We start from the raw sequence: 20,717 nt of genomic DNA, 5'->3' as shown, positions 1-20,717 counted from the left end.
AGATGTTAAACAGCTCTGGCCCCGTACTGACCCCTGAGGAACACTACTGTTTACTGATCTCCACTTGGACATTGAACCATTGACTGCAGCTCTTTACATCCAACCATCCAGCCAGTTCCTTACCCACTGAGTAGTCCATCTGTCACATCCACGTCTCTCCAATTTAGAGACAAGGATATCATGGGGGACAGCGTCAAATTCTTTGTACAAGTAAGTCTAGGTAGATGGTGTCAGTTGCTCTTCCCCTATCCACCAGTGCTCTAACCCCATTATAGAAGGCCACCAAATTTGTCAGGCAAAAATATACTTTCTTTGCAAGTTAATTACAAGGTTTAATTGACTTATTTGTCTGTGCTTAACAACTGCTGTTTTCATTTCTGTACCCCACTTCTACTAGTGGAAAAATTGTGAGTTGGCATTCACAGACTCTGAAAATATTGAACTAAAAATTAGAAATAATTTAAATGAATGCTTTATAATTAAAAGGGAAAAGTGGAGACACAAAACTCTTTTGTTTTGGAATGTCTTTTATTTTTCTGATTCAATCAAGATATTTTCAGGATTCATGGCATATTTTAGTATTTAGTTTGGTGTTATGCATTAAAAGTGGATACTGACAATGTGATAGAAGAAATAATTTTGTAATTAATAAGGTTTCATTTTGAGTCTGAAGGAATTGAATATGCATATTCACCATATATATTGCAAGTATTTTTTTCCTCTTTAATATTGAGTTGACATTTTTTACTCACAGTAACACAGATTTTGACAGAAGTAGTTACTCCAGATAGTTTTGCAAGATTTTAAGTAGTCTTACAGGCATCTTAGGCTTGTTGCAGTCTCATTGGCATGGTATGTCCAAGCTCCACTTCATGCAGTTACTATTTTGTTGTAAGAATACCTCAAAGCCAACTCTTCATTCGTCAGAAGTAGATGTAATAGCTAGCTTAATTGGAAAGACAATGGACAAGAAGGAGACTCTATATTCTTAATATAGAACTAGAAATTAGATACTTTTTACTGTTTGAATAAACTACTATTAATAACAGTTTTTTTCTTGGACAAAATGATGTTGAGTAAGTCTTAAATTGTCTTAAGACATTTTGAAGACGTGTACATTTCAGCCAAGCAGTATCATAATTAAGCTTTTCATCCTTAAGATCTTAAGATCAGATATCCTGATCTTACATCACACCAACCTTAATTATCAATATTTTAGTCAGGATCTATATTTTTCCTGGTAATCTCATTATTAGGTATCAGTATAATCAAGCAGAATAGAACAGGATACCTATATAAATTTAAATTTGGAACATTTGTATTACCAGGGACCAATTAATTGGCTTTAGGCAAGATAATAAAGAATTTCTACTAGTTTTAATAATTAATATGCTACTGAATTTAAAAATAACATCCAGCAAGTAGGGGATTATTGCAAGCTTGTGGATGCTACCAGGAAGAAGCAGATAGAAGTTAAGTTGGAAAGCAATGTTTATGTCTGGTAGGGTCCGTTACCTCCAGATAGGAGTAATCTTCTGAACTATCTCATGTAAGATTTCGCATGGTCCATAGGTACCTAGCATGGCACTCATGCAAAATCAAAGCATATAAATCCAGCATTTGCAAAATCTGTCAGGTTATTACATTTTTATATTGGAAGTTCCATAGGTGTTTAAGCTTAGGCTTCTGTGTGTATGTCAGTGGTATAGCTAGAAAGAGTGGCTCTATTCAGCATCATGAAAACATGCCTGATTAATACCAACTCTTCTTCATTCCTTCTTTTCCCGGCTATGAAATACATTCTTTATTTAGGAGTGCTCCCAACATGCCCCAAAGGAATTTGTTGTCCTTTCCCTGAAGTATGAAGATCATAACTTGGGTCTTATATGCAGAGGTATAATGAGACATTTTGATAATTAGGTCACAAGTCTTCTCCCTCACGTACCAGAATACATGGGCTCTTCCTATGGCAGCCCAGCTGCCTTTCTAGCTCCTTGTTGGAGATCTTTTCCTTCTGGGTAGCATTAACAGCAAGACCTGCAAAAGGAGCTTGATCCACATCAGTATTATCCACCTGTTGAGTCTCTTTGTTGTTCTGCTCTTGCAGCTCTTCTTCTACTACTACAATGGAACAAAATAAAAACTTGGGAACTAAATTCCAAAAATCTTTTGGAGAAATAGAACCTGGAATTTCTTATCCAGGCCCAAACTTAATTAATATCTCGTTTTCTTCAAAAGTGAGTGAGATCCGCTTTGTCAGCCAACAAAAGCTCTTTGTCTCATTGCTCTGAAAGAAGTGGCTGTTATTTTAATTGAAGCTCAGTTACATATTCTGTATCAGTAAGTCCTAGTTCATCTCATATTTATAATCTTGTTTAAATAAGACCAAGGTTAAAAGGATACCGGTAGACATTTTTCCAAGGTTTTTAAAAAGAAAAGGCATGGCTATTTTGTCTCTAATGATGCCTCCTTTATTTTTAAGTAACCTTTTTTCTCTTGGCAGCTTGCCCATATTGTTTGCTTTTTATATATTCTGTGCCAGCACCCACATAGCAAAGAAAATATTTGAAAGTCGGTATTTCATGATAATAAAACTAGAAACTGTTACCCCAAGCTGGTTCATTCATAGGTATTGTATTCACCCTTCTGTCTAGATTCAGAGCTGAAAGAGTTCCTGCATTAAAACCGTACTTTTCTGCATTAAAATACTCTGTAGTGATTTTTTTGAGAAAAAAAAAAATAATAATAGCTGAATGGGTCAATGCATTTGTGACTGAGTAACAAACTGCAGAGAAAAATTTCCTGGAAATATTTTTGAAATTTAAAAAACAAAAAAAAAAAAAAAACACCACAATGACTACTTGCAATAATACATTCCACTTTTTAGATATTACATTTTTCAATGTAGTAGTGCAATTTTCCATTGTGGGAAGGACTGAAGGACTGAATGCACTTAACAGCATTGAACTCTTTGATGTTTGGATTTACTTTTTCATGGACATTTTATGGTATAATTAGTCTCGGTTCTGAGTTTCAAGTATGCTTTTATCTGCACCTTCTTCTTCAAGAAGTCCTTCCTAGCTTATTTTCTTTGCAGCTTTCCTCATAGCTTCCTTAATTTGATCTGCTGTTTTTCTTTCAATTTTGTGTTTGTCTACATAGTCTTTCTTTTCCAATAAGGCATTAGGATACCAAGACATCACAGTAGTTTCTTCTCATTCTGACCTTGTTTATTCACATGACCCTGTTACAGAGCAGGTAGACTTGCAGGTAGGTCTAAAAGAGCTTGGATTAGCAATAGCAGACAGCAGGATGGCTTGTGACTGGCAAGAAGAGGGTTTCAGTGCTTTTGTAATCACAGCAGTAAAAGAAAATAGTCTCTTTGTTACCTCAAGGCTGCAGAATTTCTTGTAAATGTGCTTTATAGTGGTGGTGTACATAAATCTGAGGGCTTCTTTTCCTGGATGTGTAAATCATTAACAGAACAGTATGTGTGGTCAGTAGTCAGCTTACATTTTAAGTAAGTAGTTCTTACTTTTATCTAGGACATGTGGTTACAGAACAGTGTAAAACTGGTAAAGGTTCAAATTCATCAATACCTCGTATTTAGCTGCAAAAATGACATCAGGAAATTTATATGTACAATAATTGCTCAAAATTACTTTTTTTTTTTTCCTTATAGACAAATCCAGCAACTGAAAAGCAGCTCGTGCATAGAATCTGCTTAAACCTATCTTCTTTTCCTGCTTCACTCCCTCTTCCTGGAGTCAGTCCACCCAAGCCCTGTATTTTCTTAAAGAAAATATAAACTGCTTTGTCCTCAGCCTTGAGGTGATACAATTCGCGCTCCAGTTACTCATACAACCCCTCCCTAACCTGTGGCTCCATTCTCTGCCTTTTTTGTCCTATCATTAGTCAAGGTTATTGTTCTGTGCCTATTTCTATCAAATGTGTTAAGGTCAATGTAAACATTTTTTTTTCTCTTCACTTCCTTAGTATAAAAGAAATTTGAGGGACAAGTTAGCACTTGATCTAGCTGTGAAGTCTTGAAATTATAATCTTGAGTTTTGTGATACTCAGGTTTACTTCTTTCACAGAGATTTTTATGGTGGAGCCTCCAAGTTAATTTCCAAAAGTGTTTTTATCTACAGCAACTTCTTCTGGAAGTTCTTCCAAACTTCTTACTAATTTATGATTGTCTGCTTGAGCCTTCTTAGTTTGTAAGGCATAAGCCATAAGAATGCATCTTAACCTGAAATGTGAAAAATAGAAGGTAAAAATGTAATGTTATAAAATTGTTTTTATTGGAAGCCTGTTTAAGAATATTATGCAGCCAAAAGAAAAAAAATAAGCTTAAAATAGTTTGCATTACTTCATTTACATCCTCCAGAATCATGTAACTGTACACCAGCTTAAAAATAGAATGGAAGAAAGACAGTAAAGCAAATATTTTTCAAACTAAAGGTTAAGTTTTCATTTCACCCTGTTTGTTTTTTGTTTTGTTTTGTTTTGTTGTATTTTGTTTTAATGCAGGAAGCAACATAACATTTGCCTTGCAAACTTCGATGATGAAAGAACATTCCAGGTTTTGTTTTTAGCCATATTCAATGCATCCCACTTACTACATCTTCATAGAAAATGAAAATAACAGTAACTTCCACTACATTTTATGACATCTGAGAGAAATTCTGAAGTTATTATGAAACTTGGGGTGGGAGACTATCAGTTGTTCTTACTATTTTTATATATTGGAATTACCTCAGTGAAGTTGAAATCGGCTGCCTACTATAAGGGATGTATAATGTCTCTCTGTATTTAGGTAAATAGTGGCTTATTTACCTGATAACAGGAAGCATCTGAAAAATTATACTGGCTGATGCTACAGGTTCTTCTAGAATCTTTGCAGAAAACATAGAGAAATCCAACCAACAAAACAAAGAACAAATGTGTAGATACTGGCGTTCAAAAGCACAGAAGGTGTTTTCTGGCTTCGAGAGAGGAATCCCAAGGACCTACAAGGAGTAAAAGGAATGTTTTACGCTACTTGAATGTTAAGTAGTGGGACAAACTTCCCATAGCTAGCTAAGATGAAACTGTCCTAGGACAGAAAGCTGTGAATTATATTAAATATTTTGATATTTTCTTTTATTTCTATTATTCTCATGCCATCTGAAGTACAGATGTGTTTAGACGCCCCATGTGCATGTCGGTCTTTCCAAAGAGAGGCTTTATTCAATCTATTGGGATGGCTTGGAGGTCAACAGTGTTCACAGGAGCATAAAGCCTCCATTTTGTGAGTGTCCCACCAGCAGCCCATAAGCAGGTACCAGTCACAGAGCAAGCAAAGCTGTATCACTTCAGGCTGGACAGACTTGAAGAACACCACAGCCCAATATACTGGAATCCCAGCTCAACAGTCAGGTGAAGGGAAGACTCAAGCAGCACCAGGTTACTCACTTGGTATAGAATATTTTTAATTGTTAAATAGGTAATGCTATGTGAGTATGCAGGATGCTAGTGATTATCTTTCCATTGAGTTGAGCAGTCTCTGAAATCAGAAAAGACAAAGTCAACTGTAGAGGACTTTGTCATTCAAGTGAGATTCTAATCTCACTGTTTTTAGCTTCAGGTCAGTTTTAAGTTTCGTTAGACTTGGATCTGGGCTCTTACTGGTTTACTTATTAGAACAATGGAGAAAGACTAAGAACTTGCATTTGGATTTTCATTTCCGCTGTATATACACAAAAAGAAGGAGATGATGATTTTATCTTCAAATCAGTTTAATAACTGAAAGCGCTACTGGTGCCTTGCTGCATTATCATATTAGAATATTTCTGAGCCCATTTCCAGATTTTCACATACTCAGCATGGGTTTGTTTAAAATAAACATGTTATGTTCCCTGTGATGTAGAAATTCTTACGAGTCACTGTGCAACTTTTTTTTGTTTTTCTGAAGTGTTCACAAGCTACTTATATTCTGCAGATATGTTGCATGAGAAAAATGGCAGTGCACTCCCCTTGCAAGTAAAAAATCGATCAACATCAGCAAAAATTGCAAAGCTTACAGCACATAAGCACATGCTACAGGCAAAATAAAATTGGGAAAAGCATATGAGAATCACAAAAGCATATTATATTTTCTGTGGTGAGTAAAGGTGCTGCCTTTTCTCTACACATAAAACTTTATTGTATCCCTCCTTGAGGAAGTAGCTTCAGTCTCTTCCCATAGTAAACAGAATAGTGTACATAATCCCAGGCCATGATAACTTAAGCTTCATGATGTTAACGAATGAGGACAACTGATTAATAATTAATTATTGATATAACTCCATTCACTTCAGCAGTTTCAAACCTAAACATTTTTTGTCTAGTGATCTTATTTGACAGGCAAGCAATCCTGCTGTAATAGGCTTCATTCTTCCAATGCTGCCCAGTTTAGTGGAATGCTAATGCTACACAGTAAATTGTCTCTTATTCTGCAGCTGTAGTGATAAATGAGCACTTGCAGAATATCTGCATCTTTAGGGAGTAGGACTGTGATGTTCAAAGGAATGGGCTGAACCTGGGAACATGCAGCTTTTACCAAAATGACAATGAAAAATTAATTCCCACCTATATTGATCTCTTTCATCTGAAACAACCAGCAGCTGCATTAAGCTAAGCTCTTTCTAATCTTGCAAACTTACAAGAAGTACTTTTTCCATAAGTATGAAATGTTCTTGAACAATTTATTTTGCGTGCAAAGTTTGGGAGGTTCTGTTTTAGCAGTTAGTTGGCAATTTTTTTTGTGCCCACTTATTCTCATGCAATTTTTGAGTATTCATCCTAAATTAGCTGGGAAAGGCTGATAATACTGTATCAGTCAAAATATGAAGTCCTTCTTTTCTGAGCCATAGTAAAATCCTTAATTTCAAGGACTGTTTGCACTCCCAGCCATGTCTCCTGAGACCATAAGAGCCAAGAAAGTGATCTGCTTCTTTGTTGAACTCGTGGTACTGTTTAGCACCCGAAACCCCCAAGACCACTTAGTTTATTTGCAGCAAGATAGGTTTCTAATTGCATCCATACTATGCATGAAGAGAGAGTTGATCAAAATGCTCAGTGTAAGAAGGCCTTGCAGAGGGATCTAGATAGATTGGAGCACTGGGTGATCATCAATGCTAGCCAAAAGAGGAGATTCTCCCACTATACTTAGGATTGGTGTGGCCTCACCTTTAATAGTCAGGTGCAATTCTGGGCTCCACGATATAAAGAGGATGTTAAGGTCCTTGAAAGTGTCCAGAGGAGGGCAACAAAGCTGGTATCAGGGCTGGAAGGCATGTCCTGTGAGGAGAGGCTGAGACACTTGGGTTGTCCCGTATGGAGAAAAGGAGGCTCAGAGGTGGCCTCATTGCTGTCTACAAGCTTCCTGAGCAGGAGAAGAGGAGAAGGAGGTGCCGGTCTCTGCTCCCTGGGAACCGATGACAGAACACACAGGAATGAGACAAAGCTGCACCAGGGGAGGAGGTTCAGACCTCTGTGAGGATGGTCAACCACTGGAATGGGCTTCCTAGAGAGATGGTTGATGCCCCATGCCTGTCAGCTTTCAAGGGACATTTGGACAATGCCTTCAGTAATGTGCTTTAACTTTTGGTTAGCCCTGGTGTTGTCAGGCAATTGGACTCGATGATCTTTGTAGGTCCCTTCAAACTGAACCATTTCAATTCTGATTCTAATTCTCCTTTAACTGTTGTGTCAAAATACAACACGCCAATTATTTCTCACATACCTGTTTTCAGTATTTTGGTCATTTTTTAGATCTGCTTGATATTGCAGTTGACAGTTTTTTTGGAGCTAATGAAAGTTGATCTCATTTATATAACTCATTCCAGAAAAATTAATCAAAATTATTGTTTCAAGTTGAGACTGCTGTGAAGAAACAGCAGTAGCTTACTTGAGTTCCTTTCTATGATCGATGAGAATTTTGTTTCCTTTTGTAGAAATATACAAGTTCATATTAAGTTGCTGCTGACCTTCTGTTTTTTTAAGTAAGTTAAATGCATTTTTCATTTTTCCCTGATCGCTGGTACTTAGCCAATTTGAGTGAAGGAACTGCAGTTTTTAGTTTGTGCAATTTTCACTTGCTTCTGAGAGCGAGAAAGGGCAACAGACATCATAGTAACCTAAATGACTGTGCAGTTACTGTATAAGCAGGTCAGCCTGAAATTCAGATATGTGCTCCAGGAGAGTAAAATTTTTGGATAGCAACTGAAGAGTAACAGGACAGTAGAGCAGTGGACAGAAAGGAAAATATGGTTCTGCATTTTCCTGATGGCAGCCTTCCAGTGTCTTTAAGGAGCTTATCAAGAAGATGAAGCCAGGCTCTTGCCTCAGTATATGGTAGGACAAAAATTGACAGACAAATTTTGGAATGAGAGAGGTTTCAGCTGAATGTAGAGTATTTGTTCACCTGAGAACAGTCAAGCAGTGAAACATGTTGTCCCAGGAAAGCTGTGCAGTGTCCATCCTTGGAAATTTTCATCTATGAATGGATAAACCGTACACAGCCTTGTCAGTTCTCATAGGTGACTGGTTTGAGTTACCTTCTCTTTTGGAGTTCTTCACTAGCAGTGCCCCCAGTTAAAAGTAAAACTGCAGTAGCTTGGACCTGCCCAGTCTTATCAGTCCTGGCAATAAGATTTAACTGCCACCATCATCCAGCTTAGTGTAGTCAACACATAGGGGAGAATACGTGGATACAAGCGCTTCCTAAAAATAAACCTTGCAGATGTGTTTACTACATACCGTATAGCTCCAAATGTTCACATAACTTCATGGAATTGTAAATAAACATGCTGTATTTGGTTTTCCACTTTCTTAACTTAAACAGCTGTTGTGTGTCTAGAGTTAAGGTCAACTAACTTGGCTTTCTTACTTGTGTTCAAGCAAATACCACTTATTTGTTCTTCCAGACTGATTTTTGAACGTTTCTTTTGATTGGAAAGTTAAACAAAGGTATGCTTCTGCATGTCTAATTTGAGAAACATGGATGGTTGGCAGATTTCGGTCTCCAAGGATGGTGACTCCACAAGCTCTCCTATGCAAGCTTTCATGGTTTAATACAAAGCTTATGAAATACCAGTTAAATTGCTGAGTAATTGATGTCTCTATAAAAAGGATTGCAAAAGAGATGTTGCTTTCTCCCTTTTCTCCCACAACTTCTCTTCTTCTTCAGCCTCCCCTGCCTTCTGCTGCCTTCTGGATGCGTGTGCACGTACACACATGCATGTAACAGGAGATGGAAAATTTTCCTTTTATCTCTGTCTACCGTACTTCTCCTGACTACTTCAGCTACTTCTCTCTTCTTCCTTTACAGAATTCTACTCTTGATCATTTGTTCTCCCTCCACATCTTATTCTGCATAATCTCATCTGAAAAGATAACTTTATCTATCCTCTTTGTGTTGATTACCCATGAATCTACATCTCCAAACCTTTCCCTTTGCCTTTTAACCAAATAAAAATATTGGCCAGCCTCTCTGATGTTTCTTTGTGAATTTATCACCAGCAGACCAAGCTGGACATGGCTCAAGGACAGTTCTTGATCAGTCACCCAAATCCTTTGTTTTTCACTCTCTTCTTAGCTACTCTGGAAGACAGAACCACCCTGCCTCTTAAGCAGCAAATCACTTTTGAGATCTGACTTCACATCCAGGCTGTCTTGCAGATTCTTCTGTTTTGCTGCTATAAATATTGTGCTTTCTGCTGACTAGATCTCTTCTTGTATATTACACTAAACAACCTCAGAAAAATAAAATCAAAACCATTCTAAAATTACAAAATAGTGATTGGAGATTCTGATGAATCTGGATGAAACTGCATTTTGTTTGGTTTACTGAGGAAGTGAGGCTGACTGATCTCATAATCTATAGTCCCTATTCCCTCCAATAATGCATTATCCTGTTGCCCAGTTTAAATCACATTTAAAAGAGGATAGAATTACCAAAGATAATGGAAATGTACAGTTTTTTAATGAAAATTGCCAAATGAATGGAAAAGAGAGAGACCCTAATTAGTGCACCTCCTTATGTTGGAAGAACGTTGTGCAGAATTTCATTAACATTACATTCCACTAGGCAAAAGCCAGTTGGACAGTCAGCATGTCTCATATAGAAGCCACCCCATGAGCTCCATCCTTTCTGCCTGTTGGCCAGTGGAGTACCATGGAGGACATCAGGAGGAAGGAAGCTGGTATTACAGTGGAAAGGTGACACAGAAGAGAATCAGGCTTTATTAATTCCACTGCTCAAAGAAGAACATGTTTTTTTTCCGGGCTGTTCTCTGCTTTAATCGTGTGTTATTGCAATGTTTTAGAATTTAACTCCTGTTGACTCACTATTGCAAAACTGTTTCTGAAAGAGTTTTTGTTCTCTTAGAATTACAGACTTTATTTATTCAAGGGCACAAAGTGTCCGCAAGAAATGGGCAAGAAATATTTGGTGCAACTGAGGGGATAAAGGAGAAGCAATGCCTCTAAGGCACTCATCACACCCTGGCACTACTCAGCAAAGGTGTAAAATGGAACTACTTGAGAATAATTTTGCTTCATACCAGCTGTCTATGACTCAAACCTCATCTTGTGTCTTGAGAAGGATGGAAAAAAAACCATTACAAAATCCAGGATAAGAATTGTCTTATTCCATTCTGGTATTGTCATAGCTGGCACAGAGCCCATCTCCCCAATTCACAATGTCCTTAGTCAGGTACTCCACCCAGACTTTGTAAGTTTGTACTACTTTCATCTTATAAGTCAGAGATTTTGCTGAGTTTTAATGTCAAACACTGTCATATAATTAAAGCTGCAGGAAAAAACATAGGCATTAATATTATATAGGTGCTAAAAAGGACGAAGAATTATGTTCCTCAGTAATGTGAAATGTGCTGTCACTCTGAGCTTTCGGTAAAGTGATAACTATTAAAGTGTACTAGGATGTAATTTCAGTGCAATCACTCAAAGAGAAATACCATACAACCTTGTTGGGGGTTACCATTCTGCATAGTAATGGAGGGATAGGAAAAAAAAAATAAATGACAAAGCATTTATTTTCCATGCAGTTAGCCAAACACAAGCAAATGAACATTCTGAAGAATGACAGTGTGTTCCCAGGTTGAGAATTTATATGGTTTATTATATTTATTAATTTATATGGTTTATTTAATGGTTTGGCTGTAAAGTCAAAAATAAAGTGGTTTGTAAAGGAATTCGGTCATTGGCTGCTGCTCTTGGTATGAGCACAGCTCCTCTAAAAAAGTCAGAATTTGACTAATGGAAAAATATCATATAAAAGAAAATAAAAAGAGATTCAGGATTAGAACCAGAATTTCCTGAACCTCAGTGCCAGTTCTTATACATGTTCACCAGTGGAAAATGAGCATAGCAGAACTCTAGCGCAAAGTTTATTTCAGAACTGGCCTCATAATCTCTCCCTAATAAATGGAATTACTAATGTATTTTGGCCATGTTTTTGGAATGTTGTCCTGAAGGGTCTCAAGGGTAAAGTATCTGGAGTGTTGTGTCCACTTCTGGGCTCCCCGGTACAAGAAATATATGGACATACTGGAGTGAATCCAGCAAAGGAGCACCAAGATAATTAAGGTACTGGCATATTTCTTGTATGAGGAGGGACTGAGAGTGGTGGCAGTGTTCAGCCTGGAGAACAGCAGGCCCAGGGGGATCTTATCGGTACGTGTAAGTACCTGATGGGGGGGAAGTAAAGAAGATGGAGCCAGGCTCTTCTCAGTGGTATCCAGTGAGAGGGCAAGCAGCAATGGGCACAACTTAAAATACAGGAAATTCCCCTTAAATGTAAGAAAAAAAAACTTTTTTACAAGGGCTGTAAAATGGTTGAATGGGTTGAGAGGTCGAGACTGTAGAACAGAGAGCTTGTAGAGTCTCTGTCCTGGAGATATTCCAAACCCAACTAGAACTGATGCTAGGCATCATGCTTTAGTTGATCCTGCTTCAAGCAGTGGTGTTGGACTAGGCAACCTCCGGAAATCCCTTCCAGCTTCATCCATGCTGTGATTCTTTGCAATTTTTTCAAAATTCCTGCCACTTGGATTTTTTTTTTATTTACAATTATTCATAACTAAATTGCTACTAGCAATATTTCTGCCTTCAATCTAAAGACCTCAGAGTATCTTGGAAATTCATTTTATCAACGTAGAAATTATAAATGTGATTTAAAAGATACATATCTCAGTGAGATTTGGTGTCTGTGCAATTTGCAGGTGTAAAAGAGGTGTCCAATACCAGAGACTAAGCTGTCAGCAGGGACAGGAACAGAGCTCTGGAGCTGAGCTTCTAGTTCTGCTTCACCAGCAGAACATGCACATGCGTCCCAGCACTTCTGTCTTTTCTGCCTCTGGGACACTATCTGGAAGGTTTCGTGTCCTCCATGATTTTCCACCCTTGAAATATACTTCCTTCTCCTATCCACAGATTTGTACTTCAGAACATATGCTTTCACTAGGGAAACTAAATATAGATTTAGGTCTTAAGTAGCAACAGCAGGTCTCCAAGCTGAAAGACAGCTTGCAGAAATTACTCTGATTTTAACAGTTATGACCTGTATTACTGAGAATTTTTGTTTTTAAGATAATGATATTAGCGGTGCTAGCTGTACTTCCTGCTGATTATTTGCTTATACAACTGATGCATTTAGCCCATAATCTAGAGTATTTCTCCTGTCATGGTACCAAAAGCATAAATCATTTCCTACCATTTTAATTTCTAGTAATGGACTTGTTATACCTAATTACTAAATACACTGAGTGGCAAAAATGTATGCATTCAGTGTAATAACATTGATTTAATATCAGAGTGTGTACTGGTGAATTCAACCCCATAACAAAACTGACCTTGAGAAGCTGCTACTATACCTTCCAGTTCCTGCAGGGGGATGCTTGCTTCTTGAAGAATTTGAACAAAGGTTGTGTCAAAGAAGGAATTAATATGTAAAATTGTTGCAGTAATTCATGTCTATTTAGTTGCTACTGCTTTAAGACTCCACCTAATGTAGTATATTTCACATGCAGCAGTTCATATTTTGTAGGTACTGCATGAAAAAAATCCTGAGATGCTATGATACTTAGCATTACAGAAATAAAAATAAACAAAGCAATGTGCATTTCCCATTAAATTCTTCACAGAGGAGATTGAGATATATTGGAAAGGAAGTTCAGATCAATAGGACTCTCAAAAGAGTAAAGTGGTTCATACAGATAGCTTAGTAAAGGACTAAGGCCGTGTGCTTTTTTTGCTGAGCCATGTGAATTATGAACATATCATTCTTAGAACTTATGCTTGACAGTAACACTGAACTACAAATCTGACCAGCCTGTGAAATTCTCATTAGAGTGAGTTAGTTTTAACAGGTGAAATTATCACATATAGATGTAAAGAAAATACATTATTCATGGTATCTTGTGCATATGAAAATCCATCACAGGGAGAAATAGGATAACAAGTGATTCCTGAAAAACAGGTGCCCTTAATATCATGTACCTCAGTGGGAGAGTCTTGCCTTTACCACACAAAAGATCTTAAGACTGCTTTCTTTTTGCATCTGGCTATTTGCAATTTTCCCATGAATACATAATTGGCATACGATAGAGCTTTAATACTATGCTAAAAGGAAATCTACATGCTTATCAAGTCTTACAAAGTATGTGCTCAAATTGCGATTCTGTAAAATGAATCACAGCATTTGTTTATGCTTTTGAATGTTGCAAATGATTTGAAACCAAGAAGGTGATTTGGGATTGAGTATTGGAATGAAAAGGAGCGAGCTTAGGTTCATAAACAAGTGTTCATCCTAAGGATAAGTGTTCACACTTTGTATAGCAACACGGCTGTTATTGTGTATATGTTTATTTGCAGATGCTCTGCTTGTGTATGCTACTCCACACACATGATTGTGAAACTGTTCTAGGCACACTCAGGGATAAAGTAAACAATCTTTGTCATATCAGAGCTTTTGAGAACTGAAAAAGAGCCAGTGACCTTTTCCTTTCAGCTGCATCTCTGCATACTTAAGAATTTTCAAGTACCAGTTTCACCCATCAAATAATTATTTTTTGTTTGAGCAATAAAAGAATTTGGCAATTATACTAGAGTTGGGAACTGAAGTAGAGGAGTAATCTTTGAAATGCAGTGCCCATCAACAACTTGCAGAACCTTTGTGCTTTTGCATCACTGGAGGAGGAGTGTACCAGCAATCTCTATTAAAAAACCTGTCCCGTCAATTTGGTTTTCATATCAAAGATAAAACACAGGTTTGAGATGTGGGTAAATGGTACTGTGCTTATTTAACCTTCCATCACTGGGGCATTGCTTATCTCTTGTCTGTATAGGATGCTACAACATTCAGACTGAACTTAACAGCTTCTGTAGAAGGACGATAACATGAGGTTTATGGTTGTGTTCAGATCTGTATGCCCGTGGCTCTCACTTTGTCATTCTTGGTACCTGTCCTGAGTAGCTCACAACATAGTCTGGAAAGGACAAATAAGATCTGCACCAGCGTGTTACTTCATTGACAGTAGATGTCTGAAGCAGTTTAGGAACATAGCAGAGGTGGCTGTTGAACTAAGTATGTTCTTAGTGTGTTTTACTCAGCAGCATTTCACTACGAAGAAGAATAGATCTGTGGTACTGAACAGCTGGTAATTTTCCTACCAGTCAGCATGCTTCAGAAAAGATAGCTATGTACATGAAAAGTAGGCTAGCAAATGTTTACAGGCAGCTAGGGCTCTGAAAATGAGGTAAATATCAGTTTGATAAATCTGAGCAAGAAAAGCAGAAAAGCAGTACACTGAAAAGTTCCATATAATCCAACGGAGTTCTGTGACTCACTTGGTGTATTTATTTCTAAAATATGTGTCTACATCTAAAGATTTCTAAGTGTGTTATTCACCCATCCGTATAGTCTGCAACTAATTTGCCCTTTTAAGGTCCTATTGCTATTTGCACCATCTTGAAAGACTACCCTGAGGCAATCAAAAAACCTGTTCTTCACCCAGATAGCAGCTTTACAAGCTGAGTCTCCTGTGCTCTCTGAGCTGCACTTGTGACAAAACTCGAGGGGGGAGGAAGGAAAGGCGCCATGGGCCTCTTTTACCTGCTCTCCTGGCTGGGTCTTAGAGCACTAATACTTTCTGTGTGCTTGAGATGCTTTGATCTGACTGCTGAAGATAGCCACCCAAGAGTGTTATATGGGCAGACTTTTCGGGATGTACCCATCCTTTTCTTCTGGAGGGGCCCCTCTTCAGTCTGAGGGGCCCAAAGTTTTCAAATGGAAGAAGACCTTGAGCGAGAAGACAGAGGCCTGACTGTTCAGGCTCAAGGATTCTGTCATGTCCCTTTAAACAGTCTGCATTGGATTTGAAAGTCTGGTACCAATGTCTACCAAACAGTGTCAAATCATGTATCAGACATAGTCTCAGTGGAGCAAATCAAGGATTAAATGAAAAGAGCAGTTTAAAACATGGCTGTGTTATTCTTCAACATTTTTTCCATTGGCATTATACAAAATATGCTTCTAAGTAGGATGTGCAGCCAAGATGCAGGCATAAGACCGTAAAAGGCACCACTAGAAATGCAACATGAAAAGATGCAGGTAACAATAATGGCTGAAGGTGTGGATCCAAGTTTCAGTAAAAATGACTTTTATATCAAGTGAAAAGGTCAGTCTTTGTGTAAGCAAGGACTTAAAAGCCTGGGCTGTGTTATTACGTAAAGTAAAACCGACAGTTATGGCGTTTTTTTCCTCCTGCCATTTCTATGTGCTTAAATGTCAGCATAAGGTTTTTATTTCAGGGATTATGGAAGCAGTGTTGTGGATTAAACACAAAATGAATTTTATTACCATCTGAAATATGATTGGGTAACTATGGTTGGGTAATAAATGTTGATTGTAATGGGATATAAAACAAAGTGGGCTGATGTTAATTACAGAGGCTAATGGCTGATTTCCAGTGGTCTAAATTACCATGCTTAAAATTATTTCAGCTGTTAGTAACATTTACTAGTTTGCTGCAATTTACCATGAAATCCATTATACCAAGGGCAGGCATGAAGGTTCCTACAGCTTATGCCCTCTCTTTGAGTCCATGTAAATATCAAATACTTCTAAAAGAAATGTCATTGATGCTTCAGGTTTATGACCTTCATACTTTCTCTCTCTTTCTTTCTTTTTTTTTTTTTTTTGACATTTTTGTGAGGTATCTTTTATCCAAATAAAGCATGTGGATCTGACATTTCAGATGCTTTGATATAAAAAGTCGTCTTTGCCTACCTGCAGTTTTCAGAACTTTTGAATTTCAGTCAGTTTTCTTTTACATGAAAATCAGATCATTTTGCTTGCAAACAGCTCTGAAGTGACCCCTCCAATACTCTACCTTCATACATTCCCCCTTAGCCCTAACGTGGATGGAGGTTATATCATGTTGAAGAAGTATGCCATTTTAAAGGGAGAGAACTCCAGAGCTGACTCCCTTGTTCCAAGATGAAGTCGTGACCCTGTATATCAGTGTATAAAAACTGATAATTACAATGCACACCATGGGTCCATTCTGAGACTGAGTGAAAAAAAAAATACACAGTCACTAAATCAAGTCACAGTAAACAGCGAATCAAGAACATTTACTGAAAAATCAGATGTAGCCTGATGCATTGATACATGCTATAGCCAAAAGCCCTTTGTTTCAGTTGGAGTTTTTTAATCACCAAATAAAACAAACATACAGAAGAAAAGTGTTAAAATTGATTTTACTTCAGTAGAATGTGTATTTTTTATTCCATGAAAGCTTTTCTTCTCCAAATTCTGCTTAGTAGCTATTTCTTCATTATTTAATCAAGGAATGTAGTAACTCCACAGAGGAGTCAGGCCAACTGAAACGTCCATGTTAAATATAATTTGACATATTTGCTATTACAGCAGAGGTAAGGGAGAGGCTTATGTCCTTAGTTTGTTAAAACTAAACACTATCCATAGCCTGAAACCTAATATTCTGTTTTTAATTATTCTTTATTCATGAAGCCATCTGTTTGCATTTGCTGCACAATGACGATGCCTCTGTCTTTGCAAAATGGATTTCTTCAAGTAGTTTCTTGGCATGTCTCATTTTTCCCTGTCAGGGATGCAAGTATCACCTGCTAGAAATCCATTCATCAGTAGGCGACACAGCACTGTCCTTTCAGCTTCTCAAGAACAGAACGAGTGAGTTAATGTATGAACGGGTTAATGAATGAATACATTAATGAATTTACCTTTAACCTCTGGAGATTGCAGTGTAAGTTTTAATTCTGTAAACAAGTACATAAAAGTCTCACAGCCTACAACCTCAGGGTCATTTCCTTATTCTTACAAAACAAACGAAGAATCCAAAATACAATGTACCATGTCTGAGAATCTCCAAGGAATAACAGCCTGGGATGAAGATGGGGGGTAGATCAGGTCAGTGCTATACTTCATTCAGTTTATCATGCAGAAATGAGAAGGGAAATTCATACTGCTGACTAAAGGGTGAATTCAGTTCCTTCAGAGATGCATATCTTAGCTTTTAGGAGTTCAGTATTTTCTTCCCTGCAAACCTGTAATTAAATAAAGACAGTTTTGCTACAAGCTGATCATCTAGGTGGAATTCAACAGGGTTGTGATACAGCAGTGTCGATACTTTACCAGTCTGGCTCTCTGGGAGCTGAGAGTAATATGAACATTTGATTTTCTGTAACGAGAAATTATGTGGTTTCTACTCATATTAGGGATTAACACCAGCTATCTAAACACCTGCAGAAAATAATTGTATAAAATGTGTTAAACTCTAGTCTATTTAGGATTTAGGTACTGGAGAATATCTACAAAATTCCAACAAGATCAGAGCTAGGTGGGATAGATACCTCCCTGCATATCCATGTAGTTCTAATATTAAAGGGAATATAATGTTTTGAGTCAGCAGTGCAAAAAGATTAATGGTTTGAAGCTCAGTAAAATGAAGGTTGAAGGTTAAATATTGTTTTATTCACATTATTGTCAGCTGTTTCTCTCAAATAATTGTAAGAAAAAATTCTCTCCATTTTAGATTACCGGGATAAGGGATTTCATTACCTTTGCTAACCAGTGTGCCATTTCATCTGCATGTGGCATTAGTAGCCTTTAGCATGCAACTACAAAGCTCTTCTATCAAGTTTGAAGCTTGGGGAATATGTTTGGGAAATGTTCTTGTTCACTGATCATAGTACATTGAGTGTTTATATCAGTTTGATTGGAGTAGTACTTTTTGGTAGTTACGTGGTTTTATGGAGTAACCCTACAGTCACTTAAGCAATACAAGTTTAAGTGTACAGCATATATTTGGAAAAAGACGAAGAAACAGCTGCTTTTATGGCCTCGTACTGAGGGCCTCTTGAAAAAGAGAACATTGAAACAGAAAACAATTACTTGTTCAATAGTTTTCTCTGCTCCCGCTGCTATTGTTAATTATTGAATATATTTGTGATTGAAGAAAAAGATTTTGTTCCCCTGCAGCCAGGTTCCTTCTGTTACAGCCTTACCACAATCATAAGGCTTTGAAGAGAGACTTCAGCCAAAAGGGGTTGTTTCAGTGACAGAGAATAAAAGAGTCTGTGCTGGAGCTAAGGTCACAGCTTTCTTCAGCATTACCATACCGATGCTTGCAGGCACTAAGATCCAGAGATTCTTCTCCTCTGCTCAAATCCATCACATATGTTTGCCAAGAAAAAGCTATCTAGGGTAGTATCCAGTGGAAGAAGCTTTGAAAACGAAAGGGGATACTAGAATATATTTAAAAGTACACTTTTATCCAACCCTTTACTGTCCACTGCCAACATTTTATTTGTTCTTTCCCTCTTCTCTGTCCTTCTGCATTACCATTTTCCCTCATATTCACTCCACAAGTCTTTCACAATTTTCTTCATTACTATGTTTCCTTTACTACTTTCAGTCTTGTTCCTTTGCTTCCTGAAAAGTTTTAGTCATTCTAGCATCTGTCACCAAAAATATGAAGATAGCAAAAGAATTTGTGCCATTGCATTGCTTGTTGAAATTCTGTGTATAACTGAAGATTATCAGAAATTTTTCATCACAACATCTTCTCACGGAAAAAAAAAAAAATTATTAATGAACTGAAATTATTTGCATACTCCACTTAGATTTCAAAAAATGTTCTACTAGAAAATTTCAAAACAAAATGTTTTCTGTTGATATTTACTTGGTGATATTTATTCATTTTAGAATTTTGAAAATCTGCGTGCAGTGCTCTTAGCCGAAAAAGAGTTTTTGACATTCTAAAGTGAAGATTTTCAAAACTAGTTCTTCATAGGCAGTTTCCATTTTATGGGATATTTTGAAAATATTTTGTAATGAAAATAATCCTTAGTTTCAAAACAAAAATATTCAAGTTTTGACCTGTTTGTTATATCCCTTTCTCCTACTCTGTATTTTTACTTTGTTATTTTTCAGTTCTTAGGATCATGAATTATTCTTTGTACTATACTTAACACGGTCGGATTCTATCTTTCTTCTCAGGGATATCATAATAAATATGATTTTAGCAATGACTATTTGATACATAAATACCTTGGTCGAGTGTCTGTGTTTGATATGACCGATTCTATCATTTACCTTTCTGATCACTGAGATACAAACAATCTAGTAGCTACTATACAGCTACACAGCTGTAGTAAAAATGACCTTTTTAAGCCAGTCATATTACATAGGGATCTGTCACTAGTTCATAGTATCACTTCCTGATGAAAGCAGTCAAGAGAGCAGAATAAAATTTGGTGGCATGATAGAACTTTTTTTTTTTTTTTTTTTTGTAATTATAAGTTACAGAAATCTGAAAAAGTGGAGGAAGGTTTATTTCTAAACATAACAGGAAAGAGTGATTTTCACAATTTTTAATTTAGCAATCATAACTATGTGTTTTCTGTTAGAACTAGACTTTCTTTTAAATGCTGAATAATTGCTTCATTTTTAAAACATCTTTATGATGTGATCAAGATCTACAAGGCATCTTGTATTTTGGGAGAAATCTTTTATTTAACCAATCTTGAATCAAACTCTGTTTCCAGCTCTGAAACCGATGATCAGATTTCTGTCCTCCTTAAAACAGGAAAGATTTCACTGAGCTCCATCTTTGAACTACTTTTCACCCTATGCCATAGTTGAGTAACTTCAGTGCAAACATAATTTTGCCGTATTCAGTTGTAGGTTATCTATGCAATTTTATATATGCACATAAAAAAAATTGTTTATTGCCCTCAGTTAAATCTGTTCCCCTGTAACGGCATAGTGTCTAGCTGCCAGATGATTTCATGGTATTTTTATTGTTCTTATTAGCTTTACTGAAATGAAGCCAAACAAAAGAATACCCTGGTAACTGAGTAATACAGCTTCCCACCTGGTATCCGGGCAAATCTAGACCATTCTTTATGTTAGTTGTAAAAATATTCTATTGTTTCAAATTGTTTAAAGAAAGACAATTTCATAAGAAATAGGATGATGGAGTTAGTAATATCATGTATAAAAGTTTTTCTTGCTGTGGCAGATAGATTGCCCAGTGAAGCTGATCTAGACTATTTCTTAACAGCAGAGTGTAGTCAAATGGGATGACAAAGAAGAATCAACTGCACACAGTGGCTCTTTTAATAAA

General features: G+C 36.9%; 1 protein-coding gene and 1 long non-coding RNA gene across 2 annotated transcripts in view; one reads left to right on the top strand and one right to left on the bottom strand.

The window, feature by feature from the left end:
- The window catches only part of PRLR (prolactin receptor), a 158,505-nt gene that overhangs the window by 111,228 nt on the left and 26,560 nt on the right, over positions 1–20,717 (top strand). The gene's annotated exons all lie outside the window — the stretch shown is intronic.
- Positions 16,767–20,717, bottom strand: part of LOC118256640 (uncharacterized) — a 41,624-nt gene continuing 37,673 nt past the window's right edge. Inside the window, exon 7 of the long non-coding RNA XR_004781273.2 lies at positions 16,767–17,634. This is a non-coding gene — a long non-coding RNA (uncharacterized LOC118256640). The remainder of the gene's footprint in view (positions 17,635–20,717) is intronic.

This window comes from Cygnus atratus, chromosome Z, assembly GCF_013377495.2.
Source record: "Cygnus atratus isolate AKBS03 ecotype Queensland, Australia chromosome Z, CAtr_DNAZoo_HiC_assembly, whole genome shotgun sequence".
NCBI lineage: Eukaryota > Metazoa > Chordata > Aves > Anseriformes > Anatidae > Cygnus > Cygnus atratus.
The sequence above is the reverse complement of the archived record's forward strand: the minus strand, read 5'-3'. Positions and strand labels throughout refer to the sequence as shown.